The sequence below is a fragment of the Wyeomyia smithii genome, chromosome 1 (assembly GCF_029784165.1).
Source record: "Wyeomyia smithii strain HCP4-BCI-WySm-NY-G18 chromosome 1, ASM2978416v1, whole genome shotgun sequence".
Lineage (NCBI taxonomy): Eukaryota > Metazoa > Arthropoda > Insecta > Diptera > Culicidae > Wyeomyia > Wyeomyia smithii.
In genome coordinates, this window is record NC_073694.1 from 159,016,533 (window position 1) to 159,037,051 (window position 20,519).

General features: G+C 34.6%; 1 protein-coding gene across 2 annotated transcripts in view; it reads right to left on the reverse strand.

Annotated features, from left to right (window-relative positions):
• Positions 1-19,634, reverse strand: part of LOC129719086 (GIGYF family protein Gyf) — a 43,095-nt gene extending 23,461 nt beyond the window's left edge. Inside the window, exon 1 of one of the 2 annotated variants that reach the window (XM_055670479.1) lies at positions 19,459-19,634. The gene's annotated coding sequence lies outside the window, so the exon portion shown is untranslated. The remainder of the gene's footprint in view (positions 1-19,458) is intronic. The other variant, XM_055670478.1, reaches the window with a different exon arrangement.
• Positions 19,635-20,519: the final 885 nt, after the last annotated feature.

The window sequence follows — 20,519 nt, forward strand, 5'->3', positions numbered from 1 at the left end:
GTTGATTAACGGACCGGCGCTAACGGCTTTACTTCCTCATGAGATGGAAGGCGAAGACCAGTTAGGTTGGTTGTGAGAGGATCACGCCACCCCACAACCATCGACACCTATGTCGGCGTTGGAATTTGAACCCAGGCCACCAGCGTGGTTGGCTAGGCCCGTCGATGTGTTAATTCAGAACACTATTAGTAGAAACTTTCAGTAAGTCATCGTTTAAAAACTAGTGGTTTTTAAAACGCATCGACAAGTTCTAATGACAGAAAACTAGGAAAAAACAAGTATTGTGTGTGATGTATAGAAAAGTCTCTACGGTTTAGACTTTATCTTTATCGTAGCTGCGTAAATCGACAATTGGAATTTAAACGTCGAGATCAGTTACAAAGCTAGAACTCTCTTAAAACATTGGCTGAAGTGAAAATATATTTGAAAAAATGTACAACTAGCCTTGTGTGTCATCTTTTCAGCCTCGATTTGTTCAGTTGAGCAAAAATCAAGAAATAAAAACAAGTAGTGACATAAGCAAAACTTAACAGCAGAACTGGTTTTGGATTATTCTTATGTTTTCAAATAGTTCAAATCAATCTTATAAAACTTTGTGATTGGATCTTTCACTGAATTACGCTTTTGCGAAACTTTCGTTCCCATACAAACTTTAAACAGAAACGGAGCCAATCGGACGGACTCAAAAGGAACCGGAACTGGAGCTCACATTCACCATTTTCCGATTTGTCTCCACTTAAACACTATACGGAGAAATTATAGTAACACTTATAGCTGATGGTCCATCAAGATTTTTGAATCCAAAATATTATTTGCCAATTTTCAATTTTGCTTGTTGCAAAATTAGTTTTAACAATTTGACACAGTTTACTAGAAACCAATCGCTGGTAGAGATCATCATTAAACGGCATTCATTAATCGGTCTACGAACAATTTGGCAGCGCTTCTATCTCACTTTGACCTAACTACTTTTCGATACAGCATGCGTGTGCCTTTGGTCAGCCAACTGTCGGATAGAGGTAGCGACGGTACGCACTAAGACATCAGCACTCTCACTTGGCATTAACAGGGCCTTAATTTTGTAGGGTGGCTGCTATCACCACCGAGAGCTAATCCCAATATTTTTGGCATCTTCACATTCCCAAAATAAATCTTGAAATTGATAACTAAGAATTTAGATACACACTAATAGCAATGTTGACATAATTCATTGATGTTCAACGAAAATGTGGTCAACCTATGGCATACGAAATAAGAGAAGAAGAACGAGACAGCTGGGATTCCACTACATACTAAGACGCGCGGATAGTAGTAGCAGCAGCATAATACGTTTTGCGCAATCGATATTTCTTTTTCTATCACACGAGGCAGCTAGCCAGACAGTGCAGCGAAGTACACGAATCTGACGAAAATTAACGACCCGATCGACAACGGCTGCACTCGTAAGGTGGAAGTGAAACGTCCGTTAGTTTTTTTTTCTCTGTGTATTGTGTACTTTTCCACCGGTGGTGTCAGTAAATACTAGGGAATACAAGTTGGACTCGATCGGATCTTTTTGTTTGCTTTTGCTGTCGTATGTCATGCTTTTAGTATCATTAAATTGCAACTTTAGCGCTACGGTCGAATGAACCGTCAGGCATTTTTTGAAAACCTGACAGTTTTAAAGAGTTTGGTGCAGCGTGTGCAATAGATTGTACTCGAATAGTTTCATTTCTCTCGAAGTGTTAAGGGGTTGATATTTCTTTTGGAACTCTTATTTGGTTCGAAAGATCGGAGAGAAAAGTTATCAGGAAATACAGTATAGACATAATTAATCAAAAGTAGCTAAGCACTTTCATATCACCCTAGAAATTTTCCCAGGGCAATGAAACTGATAAAATCCTAACATGGGTTGACAGGCGTAAACATCAACCAAAAAAAAAATTGAAGAAGTTTTCACGTGATCGAAAAAATTTCAATTTAATCTCTAACAGTCGAAACGCAAAAAAAAACAACGCAGAGAAATTACAAAAAAATTAACAGCCGTAAAAGTTAAAAATGTTGGAATAAATGCATCTGACAGGACAACAAATAGCAAAGGAACACAAATAACAAAAAATATGGAAAAATTTCTGAAAACCAAATTGGGGATGCAAAAGTATGGAGGCCAAAATTTAATACAAATTAAAACACTAAGGAAAAGTTTGCCCGGAGTTCGCTTTTTACATTTATTAACTCTGCTATGAATTGAAACAGTTGATTTTTTCAGAAAGTTTTTGCTTTGCTGAAAATCAAACCTTAATAATTTTTGTAAAATTTTAAACAAAATTCTAAAATATTTTAGTAAAATTCTGAATAAAAATTTTAAGTTAAATTATCAAATATTCGGAATTTACCATGCTTTCAAATATTTTAGAAAACGAACTAAAATATTATAGAACATATTTGCAATACAAAATAACTATAACGAATAGGCAAATTTGAGTGCATTATTGTGAAAGCACCAAATTAAATTCTCAAAGTATCAAAAATTATTTGTTATATTCCCAATGTTGAAAAATCAGTGCTTGGATGTGTTACTAATTGATTTAGGTTGATATGATTCCAACCATAACACACGAAAAACATATTCGACAAGAAGCAATTTTCATAGACTCATAATTAAAGTTGGCTCCTTCAAACGGATTACGTTGACGGATTACACAATAATAATTGTATAGACAATACTCCGTGTTTACAATCTTTAATACAATTATACGCGACAAGTGTATTGTTTTAAATGATAGAAAGTCTGAGACTCGAATCTGAACACCCAGTCCCCATAAGACATATTTAGAAATCAAAGGGCCTGAGTTGATGAGCGGTTACTCCAATCAAATATAGCGTAGAAATATAGTGTCCTAAACTTGTTCTGTTGTATGGAAACGCACAGCAGCAGAGTTTCAGACCAAAAAATAAAAAATATTTAATTTTTACTATCGAACAACTTGGACTGCGCAACATTCTAAAAAAAGCGGTGGTAACTACACCATAGAACTAATTCTCGCTTCTTGCTAGTGACTATGATCAGTAAATTTGAAAATTTTTATTGAAAGTATTTCTAAGTATATAATTTAACATAAACCTTCTTATTTCTTAACTCAATTATCTTCAAACATGGGAAAAGGGCCCGTGTGCCATATGGAAACAAGTAGAGATTTTTATTCACTTCAGATCTTCCTGATTTGCCTCCAGGATGCACAAAGTCATTGTTCTGCGATGACAAAAGCTTTTCTGTAAAAGGAAAAAGCCTTCGTGTCATATGCAGTCGATTGCAGAAAAGTTTAGATATTTTTTCTTCCTACTTGCAGAAGTGGAAAATCTCTCCCAATGCTTCTAAAACTCAAATGATAATTTTTCCTCATAAGACTAGGGCTTCTTTTCTCAAGCCAAACAATAGTCACGTTGTCAAGATGAATGGGGTTATTTTAAGTTGGTCTGACAAGGTTAAGTACTTGGGACTAATTTACGATAAAAAACTTATTTTCAAAGAGCACATTGAGAGTATACAAGCCAAGTGCATCAAATATACGAGATGTTTATATCCTCTTATTAACAGGAATTCTAAACTTTGTTTAAAGAACAAAATTTTGATTTACAAACAAATTTTTAGACCAGCAATGCTTTATGCAATACCGATCTGGTCAAGTTGCTGTTCAACAAGGAAGAAAACGTCCAAAAGGATTCAGAATAAAACTCTGAAAATGATTTTGAAGCGTCCTCGATGGTTTTGTACACTCGAATAACATAGACTTAGGGGTAAGACCGCCCCCTTAAGCAATTCTGTTTATAAAAAAAAGTTGCGGCTGCAATTTCATTTTTTCTTCGCTAAGAGGTTCTTCTATTCAATACCCGCATTTAAAAAATAAGAACTGAAAATTTTTTGTTTATTTTCCAGCTTTTTTTTCAATTTTAAAAATTCATTGAAAATGTGCAGATCTTTTTCATGCGGGGTAAGCCCGCCCACCAGCGGGGTAAGATCGCCCACCATATTTTGAGAATGACAAATAATTTTAGGGCCAAGTTGGGTTGATTTTATCGGTATAGTGTCTTCGACAAAGTTGTGGATGGTATTTTTTTTCTTTTTTGATAAAATATACCTACACTGTGAAAAGCTGACAAAAATTTTTTTTTCTAAGTTTTAACTTTTTTTGTTTTTTGATTATCCAAGTTCAAATCAATGTTTAGGTAACTCTTTGTTGTTTTCAAAATACATAGATTTTTCAGAATTGGGGTTTTTCAAGATATGCAATTTATAATAAACCTGTCTTTAAGCTAGAAATACAAACTCATTATACCTGTCTGTATGATTTTTTTGAAGACTTATTATGTATAGAGTAATAATAATTATTATTGATTTTTTGTTCATATTTTCAATTTTTTCATGGTTTTTTTGACGAACAAAATTACCAACGACGCCCAAGAAAAAATCTTTACAAAATTTGAGCTATAAATATTTCTATTACTCCATGATCAAATAACCATCAAATTTTAGCTTACCTTTTGTAGATTCTGCAGGCAGAAACATCATTTTTTTTAAATAAATTTAAAAAAAAAAAATAATTCTATTTTTATATCTTTTCTTTAATTTTTTTACAGTGTGTTCTTTTTTCGGAAGTAAAAAACTGCTATTTTCAACTCTGCCGGAGAAGTCATATCGATCAAACAAACCGTTTGTTCATTAATACCATTTTTGCACAAGTTTACTTTTTTCAAAAATTAGTCGCGTTAAAAAAAAATTCTAGAAAAGCTTCTACCAAATCGAAAATGGTCGATTAACATTGATGTCTTATGTGGCTTGAAATTGCTTTACTGATCCTGTAAATATTCCCTTTGTAGTGTTGAGGCATTTGGGTCTTGAAGTAAAACAACAAGCACTTGTATACGTGGCGGTTTTACCCAATGTATAGTGGGCGACTTTGCCCCCAGTGGAACATTTTCATATTCCATCGAAAAAGTAGTCAAAATTACAAGATTACTCCCGGCCTTCGACATTTCCGAAAAAAAAACAGATTCAGGCAAGCGGTTAAACGTATATTCACGAATAAAACAATAGATTTTTAGACAGAAAAACCTTAAGTCCCGTTGCCGCAAAACAATAGCGCGTTGACTGGTTGCCAGCTGAAAGGTTGTTTTTAATTATTTCTGTGACTGTTCGCGCACTATCAAAAAAGAAAGGGGTGCAAAATGTTATGTAATTTTACTGTAATAGACATGTTAAAGAATTTTTTCAGTTATTATATAACTTGGTAGTAAAATCACGGTAGGCGATCTTACCCCGCTGGGCGGTCTTACCCTGTTTACCCCTACTGGTGTTGAACCATTAGAAGCTATGTCGAATAAAATTATTAACAATTTTCAACAAAAATCGTTGCAATCCTCAATTACTACGATAAGCTCTCTTTATAGCCAATAAGTTAGCAATTAAGTTAGTTATAAATTTACTTCCCCTCTCCTGAAAAGTAGGTTTAAGTCCCTAAGAATGATAAGTCCTAATTGCGAAAGCAAACAAATCCTAACAATTAAAATTACAAATTTCTAATTGTTGAGAAGTCACAATTTGTGATTAGACACACATACTCATTATTTACTAATATTTATCATAAATACTTAAACTACTAACAAATCCCCCAAAGTAGAGATTTTATTTGTGTTTTAATGTTAAAATGCCAAAAATACATTAGGTGGTGATATGCCTGGAAACTTTGCCTTGAAAACAAAAATCGTAGCTTCAACACACAATCAGAGATGCATAAACTAAATCATAATAACAATGTGTAGAACATCGGGAGAGACACCGTTCATGTTCCCTTTGCTGTAATGTTTCTACTGATGGCGGCACAAGGCGTTTTTACCTTTTTTTTTTTCCTCATATCATCGCTATACACCGTATGCACACATACGTGTGTTGGTCACAAAATATCTTCAACTGACTGTTGGCTGTCGTATTCGGCATGATATAAGCTACTGCGCTTGTTTTGGCATTAATTTTATTAAAGAAAATGTTCTGATTAGTAATTGTGAACTGAAAACTGCAAACGACGTTCAACGTTTTCAAACGAACTACATGCAATAAATAACATATAAGTTGCCTGAGAAATGTTTCCTTCCATATTGTTGCTTATTTTCCGCCTGACCTAGGTCTATCACTATTGTATTAATCCCCAGAATGACACCCACGATCATAAATTACTAACATCTGACCATTGCCATGCCAAAGTCTTCACATTCTCATGTGATGGAAAGCGTGATCGTAGACACTTTTCGTCGCAGAAAATCTCCCGGCATCGACTAGGGTTATTTTGGGGGTCATGCCATTTCACAGCAATCGACACCACCTGTGTCGGCGTAGAATGTTTGTACCGTACTGAACAACAAAATATTCGAACTGACGATCTTAATCCGTAAAGACCCGCGACGGAACTTGTTTTTTGAAAATGCTCGTTCTCAGCACTGTAACGGCCGATTTGGGCAAACTGGGAATTTCATTCAAGGGGAATAGTAGCTCTAAGTTTTGGTAAAGGTGCCACCCCTCTGGACCCCTCCCCGTTTTTGTGAGACGCAAATATGTCTGTTTTTTTCTCATTTTTCAAACAGATTGAGCGAACACTGGGAATTTTAATACGTATCAATTGCTCTATGTATCAAATCATGTCAGGTAGATGAAATATGGTATGTAAGAGTGAATTTTGGAGTTTCAAAATTATTTCAGTACAAAAACACAAACTTACGTATTTTTATAAAAATTCAAACAACAACACCGTTCTTCAAATTTTAAGCTCTACATTTTTGCGGTAAGGTCTCCTGAATCCATACGCGATGAAATATTTATTTTAGCATGTAAACATTTTGAGAAAAACCAGTTTAAATTCACCAAAGTACGTATTTTCATGGAAACATGATTTTCTCAGTCTCCCACGGTAGGTTTCAACTTACCTCTTCAATTTTCAAGCTCTATATTTCTAGAGTAACGTCTTCTGAATCCAAAGATGATGAAAGATTTTTTCCACGTGGACAGATTTTTAACGATTTTGACCTCCCCCCCCCTCCCCCTTCGTGGACAACTGCCCATATAAATTCTGAAAAAAATGTATGGACCGTGGACATTAACAGTGCCCCCCCCCCTCCCCCAAAGCTGTCCACGTGGTATGTGGATGGCCTCTGATAGCAATAGCAAAGATATAGTGTTGCCGAATGATCCCAGACCACACACTTAGACTTTATTGTCGAGAACTCAACAGCTGATAAATCCAGCAAAATGTTCTACAAGTTTCCGGCAGAATATTCAAGAGCTTCGGCAAACAAAATGTCAATCCATGCTGGTTTACGGTAGATCGATATATTTGCTGAACGATCGTCGAAATATATTGCTGACACTTGTTAAAAATTTTGCCGAGCTCGATCAGCTATTGGGAAGTTTACCGAGACAAATTAAGTGTACTGATCATTCGCACCGCAAGATATCTATTGCTTATACACTTGCAAGATGCTGAGGTTCTCCAGGTCGTCCACTCATCTTGCCCATTGTGCTTCACGTTGTTTTCGTCTGATCGGCATTAAAGGACTGAGCACAATTGAGACGTTTCGGCTGCGTTTGCGGTAATTTGAAAATTAGTTCATACCTTTTCTCTCAAATTACGGTAAAGGAACCAAAAAGGTACCCATTGCGTTTGGACCTTAAGAAACATTTACACATCCGATTTCCAGAGCATTCATGGTGACTGATTCTCTAACTGATTTTGACCATTACAGACAAAATTTTAGAAAAATATAGACTGATTTTAAGGAGGGGTGTTCCACAAAAAACTCTATTTTGTCGTGTCCAACGTACAGATAGGACATCGCTATATTCAGCAATTGTTTTGCTTTTAAATTTTTACTTTTTTTATAATTTTTTTCATTGAACTGTTACGATTTTTCGATTTTAGACCACTGTGCACTGTGGGATTTTCAAATAAATCTTTCCACCAATTGTAAATGTCATGAAATGTACTCAGAATGTGTAGGATCTATTTTGAAAGTATTTCGTTGTTTTTTGACGTGGGACTACGTCTGTGTTTTCTATACTGGTATGCATTTTGTAAAATTGGAAATGAAACTGGCAAATATTACGTCAGATTTCAAACGATAATAACAGCATAACCACATGATGGATAAATGGAGCATAACCACATGATGAATGGATGGATAAAATGTTGAACAATTTTGTAACACGCTGAATATCATTATTTTTTCATTGCAAAGCGGTAAAAATCGATTAAAAGTGTCAAGGACAAGTTTACACGAACAATGTACCAGTCGCATACGAGCATTTCTAGCACAGACGATATGAATAGACACCAACCATTTCTTGATATTCTCTGTATCAATACCCAAAAAAAAAATGACAGTCTCCCCGCCCCAATAGGTTGTTGATTCCATGAACCTAGACTAATTTGATGTCTCGAAGGTAAAGATTTTTCGAAAAGTTTTAAACAACCCCTTTTCTTGAACAATTTGTAAACCTGCTGTTAGAGCGTACTAAAAACTGATGTCACGAAAGAAAACATGCTGGTAAAAGCAACAGTACCGTAGAGTATACGTGGAGCAGAGCACCGCTTGTTTCTCGTCGTCTATCATTGCAGCGGGTACGACTCCTATTCGCCTGCAACCAAAACCGCAATGCTGCTACTGATGGTAATTGAATGTTTATCTCGTGAATATGGTTACCATAAAAACCACAATTTATTTATGATATTTCATAACAAGAATTGAACTTTTGTGCAACGGTTTTTTGTACTTTAGACCTTCAAAAGGGCATTACTCAAAAATGTACCACACGACGATTTTGAAATTTTGACCAGAGATTCAGGACGTCATAACGAATCGAATGGTGTACTCAGATCCTTTGGTGCATTTTTTTATAATAACGGTCTGTGGTAGCACCGTGGCTGGTCTCGTTCCATTTTGAAAAAAAAAAAAAACACTTATGAGCAAAATCACGGCAAGCGAACCGGAAATACGCAGAAATGTTTCGACTATTTTTTATTTGAATCAACCTTTGCACACGTATTTGGCTAAGTAAACTGAGTGTTTTCACAGACGGAAAAAGGCACGAGGCGGAGAACTGAGATATTGAGCAGAGACAGATCTCGCTATTAATCTTGCGCTTAAGGCAGTTCACGCTACTTTGAGATATTTTGTATTTTGTGACAATTTAGAAAATTTGACACAGGGAATTTTTTTTCACAGTGTGTATAGTTTTTTTTACAACCGCAATTTTATTACCTACAACTTTGCTAGACACCATTCCTATCGAACAAGCCGTTTTTCTGATATAGACATTTTTATCCATCAGTCATCATTTTGAATAGGCCCTTTTGTAACAGCAGTCGCAAGCCTACATGAAGAACTGATATCATAAAATGACCCTTTCATCAAAAAGGAACAACTGTAGAAAGTTTCAGCGAAACTTGAAGTCATAACGCATCTTTCGATAAAAAGTTCAGGATGGAGACATAAAAAACAAATGTTTAATGAAAGGTTGGTTTAAAATTAAAAAAAAATATTAGGCATTTTATAAAATATTTACATTTCAATGATTTTAAACTATTTAAACGGTCATTCAACATAGGAAAGCTCATAACATTCAGCTTCGTAAATGCAACTATTTTCAAGTTACCCAAGTAACCAGTAAGCACTAAATCGTTGCCCTACAACAATACTGTATTCGATAACAGAATTCAGGGTAAGAACTTATTCTGACTTAAATGCTTGTATATATCTGATATAATGTTAAAAAGGCGAAATAGCGAGCTGATGAAGTGCTGCAGGTGGCAACCATTGATATGCATCACTAATGCTGATGTGGAGGATCCATGAGATTTCTCTTCTCTGACATGTGAGTTGGGAAAACAAACGAAAAAAAATATAGAATAATACATATGGTCTAGAAAGGTATCTTAGGTGGCAACCCGGGAACTACTAGAATCAGACTTTTTTTCATCTTCTAATATTGACGGTTCAGAAACCACTAGCCCAGGAGATGTAGATCCTGGATCCAACTCACTAGTTTGCAATTGTTTTGTATTGGGTATTTCGGAAAGTTTTTATACTTTCATGTACCCAAACTTTGCGTCGAAAATTCCCACTTCTTGAAGTTGTTTTTCATCTACGTCGAGTGTCCATGTTCCGTCTATTTTTAACTGACACATCCAATTTCGCTCGTTATTGGCACTTACAAAAAATGTAATGCGTTTTCTGTATGCATTTAAAACACTGCATCGTAGCACTTACGGTAACCCTTCAAGCGCATATTTTGCTCTCAGTAATGCTAGTTTAGCATAATATCCTAAACATTAAGAAACATTATATAAAGCTATTTGTCATTAACAAGGCTGAATTAGTGCTAATAAAATGCTATCTCCTAATGCTTATGGTTACTTGGGTATTCCATAAAAAACTGGACTTTAATTAAATTTTGGTGTTATCTTTCAATTTTTTTTCAGTGTATATTTTTCACAAGGCATTAATATTTTCCCGGTTTTCCCGATATTTAATAAAATTTCCCGGTGTTTTCTTTTCAAAACATATAAGAAAAAAATCAATTTTCACATGCTTATTTATGCCTTCCAAAAATAGTGTTACAAAACTATGAAAAACATTTCTCATTCATCGTTTTCGCCCTCTTTATCTCCAAATTGTTGACAATCGCCTTCTCGCGCTTTCTTGCTTCCTTCAGTTTCTTTCTCTGTCAAGCTACTCTCGAGCTTGCAGTGCTTCTGTATCAGGATGCGAATGAAATGCATGGGATAAATTTAAAAGTTGGGGCATTGAGGTTTTGTCTTTCCGAAAAATCTCCTTAGGCAAATTTTCAAGCGGCCTTTGGGAAGAAGAGCCTCAGAGTGACCAATGAAAAAATGCACATAACACTGTCAAGATGCATTTTGCAAACCGCATAAAACGTTGAGATCTGTTCTTTCAAAACAATTTTTTTTCGAAAAACTTCGATACTGGGACTTACAAAATTTTCGAGCTGGGGCCAATGGAATGTGTAAGAAATTTTATCATGGTCTGTAAAATAAGTCCAACTGACACTCTGAATAAACAATTTGAAAAAAATATTATTAGCTACTGTTTTTGATATAGAAAAAATCCGAGAAATCTTTAACAAATAGCTCCTCGAGGTGACGTCTTTCCCCAACAAAATCCAGTAGTCAAAAGGTCGAACACAGAATAAAAAAAACTATTTTTTTTCTGCGAAACACTAAGTGTAGAGAATGTTGAAAATAAGTCTTGATTATTTATATTATTAACGAAATTTCAGCAGATATTGACCTAGTTTCCGCAACATACAGACAAACACAGTTTGTTAAAAATATTTATATACATTCTCTTTAAAGTATGTCAATTGCAAATGCAACTAAAATGATCCGCAATATAAATGTGCTTCTTGTGATTAAAATCATATCAAAAATCGAGAAGTACAAACCGGGTAGCTCCGTTCCGGTCCGGTTCGAAATAAAATTGAGACTCGAAGTTTCCGGTCCTATCTGACTTTGGACCGGATTCTGCCCGAGGCGATGTCGAACACTATTCACAAGAAGTTCAAATACGCCTCCCGCGACGCTGATTCCTTTTTGACTTCTTCAAAAATCTGACAATATATGTTACGGAGCGTAAATTTATCCACCTGACCAAGGCTAAATCTATTTGACGCAGATCTTGCTGCGAAGCCGCTGTCGACTTTGGCTCTGACAATATATGTTACGGAGCGTAAATTTACGGAGGTTACGGAGGTAAATTTGTTTTTGACCTATTGGGACGGGGAGATTCTGTCAATTTTTTTTTTTTTTTGATATTGATACAGAGAATATCACAGGGAATGGTTGGTGTCTATTCATTTCGTCTGTTCTAGTAATGCTCGCATGTGATTGGTTCATTGTTCGCGTAAATATGTTTTTGACACCTTTTATCGATTTTTACCGCTTTGCAATGAAAAAACAATGATAACTAGCGTATTACAAAATTGTTCAACATTTTATCAATCCACCAACACATTGGTTAATGTAATCTTCATGAAGTTATGCTGTTATTATCGTTTGAAATCTGACGCAAAATTTGCCAGGTTCGTTTCAATTTTTACAGAATGTATACTGCCGCGCATAGCATGTCAGTCCCACCTGCATTTTCAGCAAGCCGAGAAAAACGCGTTTTTATATGATTTTACGAGATGGGACAATATGTTTGGATGTTTCCCAGCAGTTTTTCAGAACAAAGTTGTTGAATTCATCCATTGTTACGAAACTATGCATTGTAAGCTACCATTTACGCGTAATAACTCAATTTTACTAAATATGCAAATGGGACCAACTTGCCATGCGCGGCAGTATACCAGTGTAGAAAACAAAGACGTAGTCCCACGTCAAAAAAAAAAAAAAATGAAAAATGTCATATAACTCGTAGTCTGTGAACGATACGTATATAGTATCTTCTGGATAATTGTGTGTATTGATGCTACTAATAATTTTATAGAACATAGCGAAGGCCCAAAAAATAAAAAAATGAATGTTTGATTGAAAAATGTTTTTGACAGGTCTATTTTCAATCAATACTAAGTCAATTTGAGTAAGAGATACGAATTCCAAGTCTTCTGCAAAGTTTCTTGTTGTTGTTTGGCTAAAGTCCACGGTCCATACATTTTTTTTAGAATTTATATGGGCAGTTGTCCACGGAGGAGGAGGGGGGGTCAAAATCGTTAAAAATCTGTCCACGTGGTATGTGGATGCCCCCCAAGTATTATTAATACCTACATCTCGTGAAATCGGAGGTGGATGATAATGTTATATATTATAATGTCAACTGCACGGTTGAGCAGTTTGAAGTCAAGGGTCTGAAGATAGGGTAGTTCAAGTGCTCATCTGCGGTCTTAAGGCACGCGAACATCTGAGCAAGACCTTTTTTTTTAGAATTTTTTTTTAGAAGGGGAGTTTGTAATGATTTATGTACTAAAATATCTATTCAGAATTAGTATTGTGTGTTCTGCCACAAATGGTGACATTTCAACACTATTATATATATTTGCACGCTTTTTAGTATTATTGAATGTTATTAGCTTTCGCAGTTAAGATAATGTAATTGTAGGAAAATTATTAAACCTACTTGTCAAGAAAAAAAAAGGAATAAAACGAAACTTAAAATAAACTTAAAACTATCTTACTGACTATAAAGTGAGCTAATCGTTGCAATTGAGGATTGCAACGATTTTTGTCGGAATTTGTTGTCAATTTGGCTTGACATATTTTCTAATGTTTCTACATTAGTGAGCCTATGTAGCTCGTTCGTGCTAAACCAGGGAGGACGCTTCAAAATCATTTTCAAAAGTTTATTCTGAATCCTTTAAAGTGTCTTCTTCCTGGTTGCACAACAACTTGTCCAGATGGGAACTGCATATAGCATTGCTGGTCTAAATATTTGTTTGTAAATTAACAGTTTATTCTTGAGACAAAGTCTAGAATTTCTGTTGATAAGAGGATATAAACATTTGATATATATATATATATATATATATATATATATATATATATATATATATATATATATATATATATATATATATATATATATATATATATATATATATATATATATATATATATATATATATATATATATATATATATATATATATATATATATATATATATATATATATATATATATATATATATATATATATATATATATATATATATATATATATATATATATATATATATATATATATATATATATATATATATATATATATATATATATATATATATATATATATATATATATATATATATATATATATATATATATATATATATATATATATATATATATATATATATATATATATATATATATATATATATATATATATATATATATATATTGCACTTTGACTGGATATTTTCAATGTGCTCCTTGAAAGTAAGATTCTTATCATAAATTAGCCCTAAGTATTTAACTTGATCAGACCAATTTAAGATCACACCGTTCATCTTAATAACGTGCTTATGGGTGGGTTTGAGAAATGAAACTGTTGGCTTGGAAAAATAATTAACTGTGTTTTTGAAGCATCAGGGGAAATCTTCAATTTTTGTAAGTATGAAAGAAATATATCTAAACTTTTTTGAAGCCGACTGCATATAACACGAAAGCTTTTTCCTTTTGCGGAAATGCTTGTATCGTCACAAAACAGAGATTTCTCACAACCTGGTGGTAAATCAGGAAGATCAGAAGTAAAAATGTTATATAAGATTGGGCCCAAGATACTCCCCCAGCTCTACCAGGCAATCTATTAGATTTACCATTTAGATAGTTAACCTGGAGAGTGCGGTCAGTTAAATAACTTTGTATCATTCTTGTGAGGTAAATCGGAAAACTAAAGTTTGGCATTTTAGCTATTAAACCTTTATACCCAACACTGTCGAATGCCTTTTCTATATCTAGAAGAGCAGCTCCAGTCTAATAGCCTTCAGATTTATTAGTTCGAATCATATTTGTTACTCTAAGTAACTGATGAGTAGTGGAATGCCCATGGCGAAAACCAAACTTCTATTAAGAATTATTCTTTCAAAAAGTTTGCTAATAGAGGAAAGTAAACTAATTGGTCGATAACTTGATGCCTCAGCTGGATTCTTTTCGGGTTTTAAAATTGGAGTGACTTTGGCATTTTTCCATTTCGTAGGAAAATGTGCTAGTGCAAAGCATCTGTTAAAAATTTTTACCAAGAAATTTAAAGAGTTTTCGGAAAGTCTTTTGATGAGGGTATAAAAAATCCCATCATCTCCTGGTGCTTTCATGTTTTTGAATTTTTTGAGAATGGTTCGCACCTCATTCAAGTTTGTCTCCAATACCTCTTCGGAAAGAAATTCTTGGGTGGTGATCTGAACATACTTTTGGTTTACTTCATTTTTAAATAGGACTTACTACGTTCAAATTGGAGTTATGAACACTCTCAAACTGCTGAGCAAGTTTTTAAGATTTTTGTTCATTCGTTAGAAAAATGCAATCATTATCTTTAGGGACTGGAATGGGCTTCGAGGGTTTCTCAAGAACCTTCGAGAGCTTCCAGAAAGGTTTTGAATAAGGTTTTAGTTGTTCAACTTCTCTCATGAAATTCTCATTTCGCAAGAGAGTGAATCTATGTTTAATTTTCTTTTGTAATTCTTGAAAAATAATTTTCAAAGCAGGATCACGAGATCTTTGGTATTGACGTCTCCGTATGTTCTTCAAACGTATAAGAAGTTGAAGTTCACTGTCAATAATTGGTGCATTAAATTTCACTCTTGCCTTAGGAACTGATAAATTCCGGGCATTGAGTATAAAGCTGCTAAAATTTTCTAATGCTCTGTCAATGTCAGCACTATTTTGTAAAATAATATCATCATTCAAATTTTCTTCGATCGTAGAACGATATCTATCCCAATTAGTCTTGTGATAATTTAACACAGATCTAGTGGGATTTAAAATAGTTTCATGGGAAATAGAAAATGTTATGGGAAGATGATCAGAATCAAAGTCAACATGAGTTAATAAATCACTGCATGAATGGCTTTGATTTGTTAGTACCAAATCAATTGTAGATGGATTCCTAATAGAAGAATAACATGTAGGACCATTTGGAAATAAAACTGAATAAAATCCAGCCGAGCAATCATTAAACAATATTTTTCCATTGGAATTGCTTTGAGCATTATTCCAAGATCGATGTTTCGCATTAAAATCCCCGATGATTAAAAATTTAGATTTATTTCTTGTGAGTTTTTTCAAATCTCCCTTGAAATAATTTCTCGCTCACCAGTGCATTGAAAAGGCAAATACACTGCGGCTATAAATAAAATGCCAATACTTGTTTCAATTTCAATTCCCAAACTCTCGATAACTTTGGTTTCAAGATGGGGTAAAACACGATGTTTTATTCGACGGTGGATAATTATTGCAACTCCACCACCGGCAACATCAATTCTATCAAACCTATGAACTATAAAATTTGGGTTCTTTTTTAGTTTAATATTTGGCTTTAAAAGCGTTTCAGTCACAACTGCAATATGCACATCGTGGACTGTTAAAAAATTGAAAAATTCATCCTCTTTCGCTTTTAAAGAGCGAGCATTCCAATTTAGAAAATTTACAGCATTATTTAAAATCATTGCTGAATTTCAATTTCATAACAATATTAGTTGTAAATTTTATACCTTCTTGAACAGCCTCATTCATCGAGTTACAGTTCAACAAAACGGACATTAGCTTCAGCATGGATTGTTGTAGGTATCCAATCTTTTCGGGAGTTGGATTACCTAAATCAATACTGGCTGACTTTTCAGCACCAAACACGAATGGTTTGTTACTGTTTGAATTTGAAATATTATCTGAAAGGACACTGGCATATGAACAGCCTGGTGTTGCCTGAACAGGATTATTTTTCTGAAATTTGTTATCTGAATTTAAATTATTACCTACAGACACACCTGCTAATGAAAGTGCTGGTGATGCCTGAACAGTACTTAAAGTCTTTTGATTACCCACATTGACAACAGGTTGTTTAGAATTCCTACGTTGTCTAGAAGCAATAATTTTTGACCTTACAGGACAATTAAAGAAATTAGATTTGTGATTTCCCCCACAATTTACACATTTGAAACTATTAGTGGTTTCTTTCACGGGGCAGATATCTTTCGTGTGACTAGTGTCACCACAAATCATACATTTTGCAGCCATATGGAAGTTTCGAGTTCCATGACCATAGGCTTGACAATTCCGACATTGCGTAAAATTATGGATTCCTCCATGTCTCTTGAAATTTTCCCACTTTATTCGCACGTTGAATAAAACACGTGCTTTTTCTAAACATTTTAAATTATGTACTTTGGTACGATCAAAATGTACTAATTAATTTTCCTGGTGTATTCCAGTTTGAAAAATTTTGGCATTTGCCTTTCGTTTCATCAAAATTACTTGGTTGGGGGCAAAACCAAGTGATTCTGACAAACAATCTTTGATTTCATCAATACTTTGATCATTTGAGAGACCTTTCAACACAGCCTTAAACATTCTCTCGTTTTTGGCATCAAAAGAGTAAAATTTATACATCTTTTCAGTCAAATACTGTAAAAGATGTTTATAGCCATCAAAAGATTCGGCCAAAATACGAATTTCGCCTTGGCGACCAATTTGAAAATTAACTTTCACATTCGATAGAAATGATGAAAGTTCTGATCGAAATGCTTTAAAGTTTGCTACAAATACCACAATAGGTGGAACTTTAACCTTCTTCATAACGGCTTTATGCTCAGTATGAGAAGTTTGGAATTCTAGATCCCCAACAGAAGAAAGAATATCATACCTGTTAGTCGAAATTTCAGTGTCACTTGGAGGAGATGCCTCACGTTTCCTTGATGCTGCATCAAAGCGAGCTTTTTTATTTTTTCCAGACATAACTGGACAACTTCACTACACTTTCACTCCACTATAGAATTTAAGTAGAAATTCTCAAACCAAATTAATTCACTAATCACTCGTTAACTTTAAAAACAAATTTATTACTTTGCCTTTCAACAGGTAGTCTTTTAAAAAGATTGCCTGTTGAAAGCGAAAAACAAAATTTTAATATCTCTCGGTAGTCTAAGACTTAGCCTCGAGCTGTTGGTAAAATGCGACCGTACTGTAGGACAGTTCAAGTCGATCTGATCTGAGCAAGACTTCTTTTCCGCTTCGAAGGTGAGAAAGCATAAGCACCGGCGATTATTCCAGCTCTAATCGTCGAATTCCAGCGGCTCGTCAAGCTCATCTTGGGCACAACGATGATCGAGCAACCATCGAAAAACAAAACAAAAAAAGACAGCAGTGGAAATTAAATTTAATAATGAATTTGAAAAAAAAATATTTTCCATTGAAGAAATAGTAGGAATTATGAGCTAGATTGAAGTTAGTATTCCGGGTACTATTCGTAGTTAGTATTCCGGGTACTATTCGAGAACATATGTTCATAGTGAACATTTACCGATAAAAGAATGCGAATTATAAATATAAATTTGTATTTATCATGATCATAAGTGTTTGACTACGCTTTCACAGTTTCTTTCATCGGAAACATTATAATAGAGTTTCTTCCTTCAAAATTAGCCAGGACATTTAACATAAATCATACACCAACGATGATACTACGATATAAACTTTACTGGTTATGGATTTTTTAAGGAAATGATGTTCAAGCACTTCAAAACTATAATTCAATATTTTCAGGAAAAGTTGGCAATTTTAATTTTGTATGTATATATATTCAGAAGTCGATGACCTCTACCCATGGTAAAATATATATTCTGAGACCCATCGGATCATTTTGTGTAAAAGCACATTTATGTACGTATAACATCAGTGTGTTAGTCAATTTGGCAGATACATTTGTTTAACATTTTTCTGATATTTTCGAATTTTTTCCACACAACACATTTTGGACACAACACAAAAATGTTTTTTTCGGAGCCTGAAACTCTGATTATACTTCACAACTTTATCTGTGCTATAGTTTGCGCACCAATTGAATTTAGTTTTGACAAAATTTTTCAAACAAACCGCAGGTTCCCGGCTAGTGATACAGCGATGGAATTGGCATAATAATTGTCTGCCCAGAAAACACGATTGGAATTATCACGGTATCAGCAAGCACATGCACTTATCACAAAGCTAGACGGTTTTCTCAAAATTTACGTCGTTTTTCGGCAGGTTTGACCACCTTTATGCAACAGTTGCTCACCGTGCAATAAAAAATAATCGTATTAGTACACTAAGAAGTACGTGACGTCACAATCTGTCCTTCTTGGTGTGCGAACTGTCAAACTTTTCGTCCACGTCCTAAATTTTCCTTTAGTTAATGGTTCCTAAACCCTACAGTTTCCGGAATCCGTTGATCCAACTGTTAAACGACTGTCCGTACCGAACATTGTAATGCATGGCCAAATAAACAAAACATTCTAATTGATCCAATCATGTTAAAAAATAGCTTCTTCCAAGTAGTCAGATCTGTCATTTGTCTAACCTAGAAAATATTGAAGAGAATGCTCGAAGCTACGTATTGAACGTTTTGCAATATTTCGAACGTTTTCAGAAGCTACCAACAGGGAGTTTGAGGAAGAATCCATTTTTCAACATAGTGGGCCAGAACAGGCATTGAAAATTGAAAAGATCACACATTCTCGCAATCATTTAAAAAAGTAAGGCTCAATCCAAGTGGCCCCGTAGCCGTCGTGACTAGTGGTTCGCATACACACACATCTGAAGAGCTGATGAGGAACAAGGAGGTAGTGGAAGCACAGCAGTCGTAGAAAAAATTTTCTCCTCGTAGCGCTGCTGCTGTCTTCCGAGACCATTTTGCGATCAATTTGTGCAAGCTGTTTGGGGACCGCTTACCTGAATTCCACCCAAAAACGATGCACTAGCAGATGAAGAACACTTTCCGTACAGAATCGCACACGTTTAACCTGTCGCACTACCGAGAAAATCGGAATAATATTTCTGATTAAACCCCGAGGAGAGCCAAAATACCGCCGCCTGCGTGTTTGAGAGACAACAAAAACACCATGAATGGAAAATTTAGTACTAACTGCTGCACGGAGCGAATTTGCGAAGTCCCTTGCCTCGTGAGCAAGAGAGAGAACGAATTCTGAGCGAAAGTTACTCTGTTCCTCTGCGCGAGGGCTAGGAATTTGATTGTTCGAAAATAGTTGACGGCTGTCAAATACCTGCATACACGCTGTGCCAAACTAATGAAAACCCTAGGTATAGCTTGTTTCGCCAAAAGTGAGATTGAGATCACAAAAGAAGGACAATAGACCAAATAGACCATTTTATAAATTGACAGCGGACTTTTCTTTTACGTGCGTTATGTCAGCGGTGCTTCTTGTCAAAATTTCATTCATGAGTTGTGTTCTGAAACGTCTCGTTAAATGATCTATTGGGTTGTTTAGCTACTTCTGATTTTATTGCATCAGCTAAGAGATTACAATTTTCTGAGCAAAACGGGATTTCAAAAAAATAAATCATTGTCCTTCGGTTTTTAAATGCAGAATAAAATCGCTCTAAATCGCTACATTGACTACAATGAGCGAACTGTCAATGTAGCGATTCCGAGCAGATTTCAAGTAGTTTTGAAGTAGAATTCTTCTCTCAGGAAGTTCGGCTACATAGGGATGTGAAATGAAAATCTAAAACCGAAAAAAGTGAAAAATATGTCCAATTTCAAATGCTAATAAATCGGTTAGTATTCAATGGATTTCCTTTGTTTTTGTAGCAATAGATTGGAAAATCTTCTAAGATTCTTCCCAAATGAAGATAATTGTAATTTTATTATTCAAACTATTGTACTATTGAAAATAATCAAGCCTTGTCAAAACGAAAAATTCGAACTCTGATTGGTCGTTGTATGATTGCTCCCCCAGCACGGTTGACAGAATCATATACCTTGCAATTGA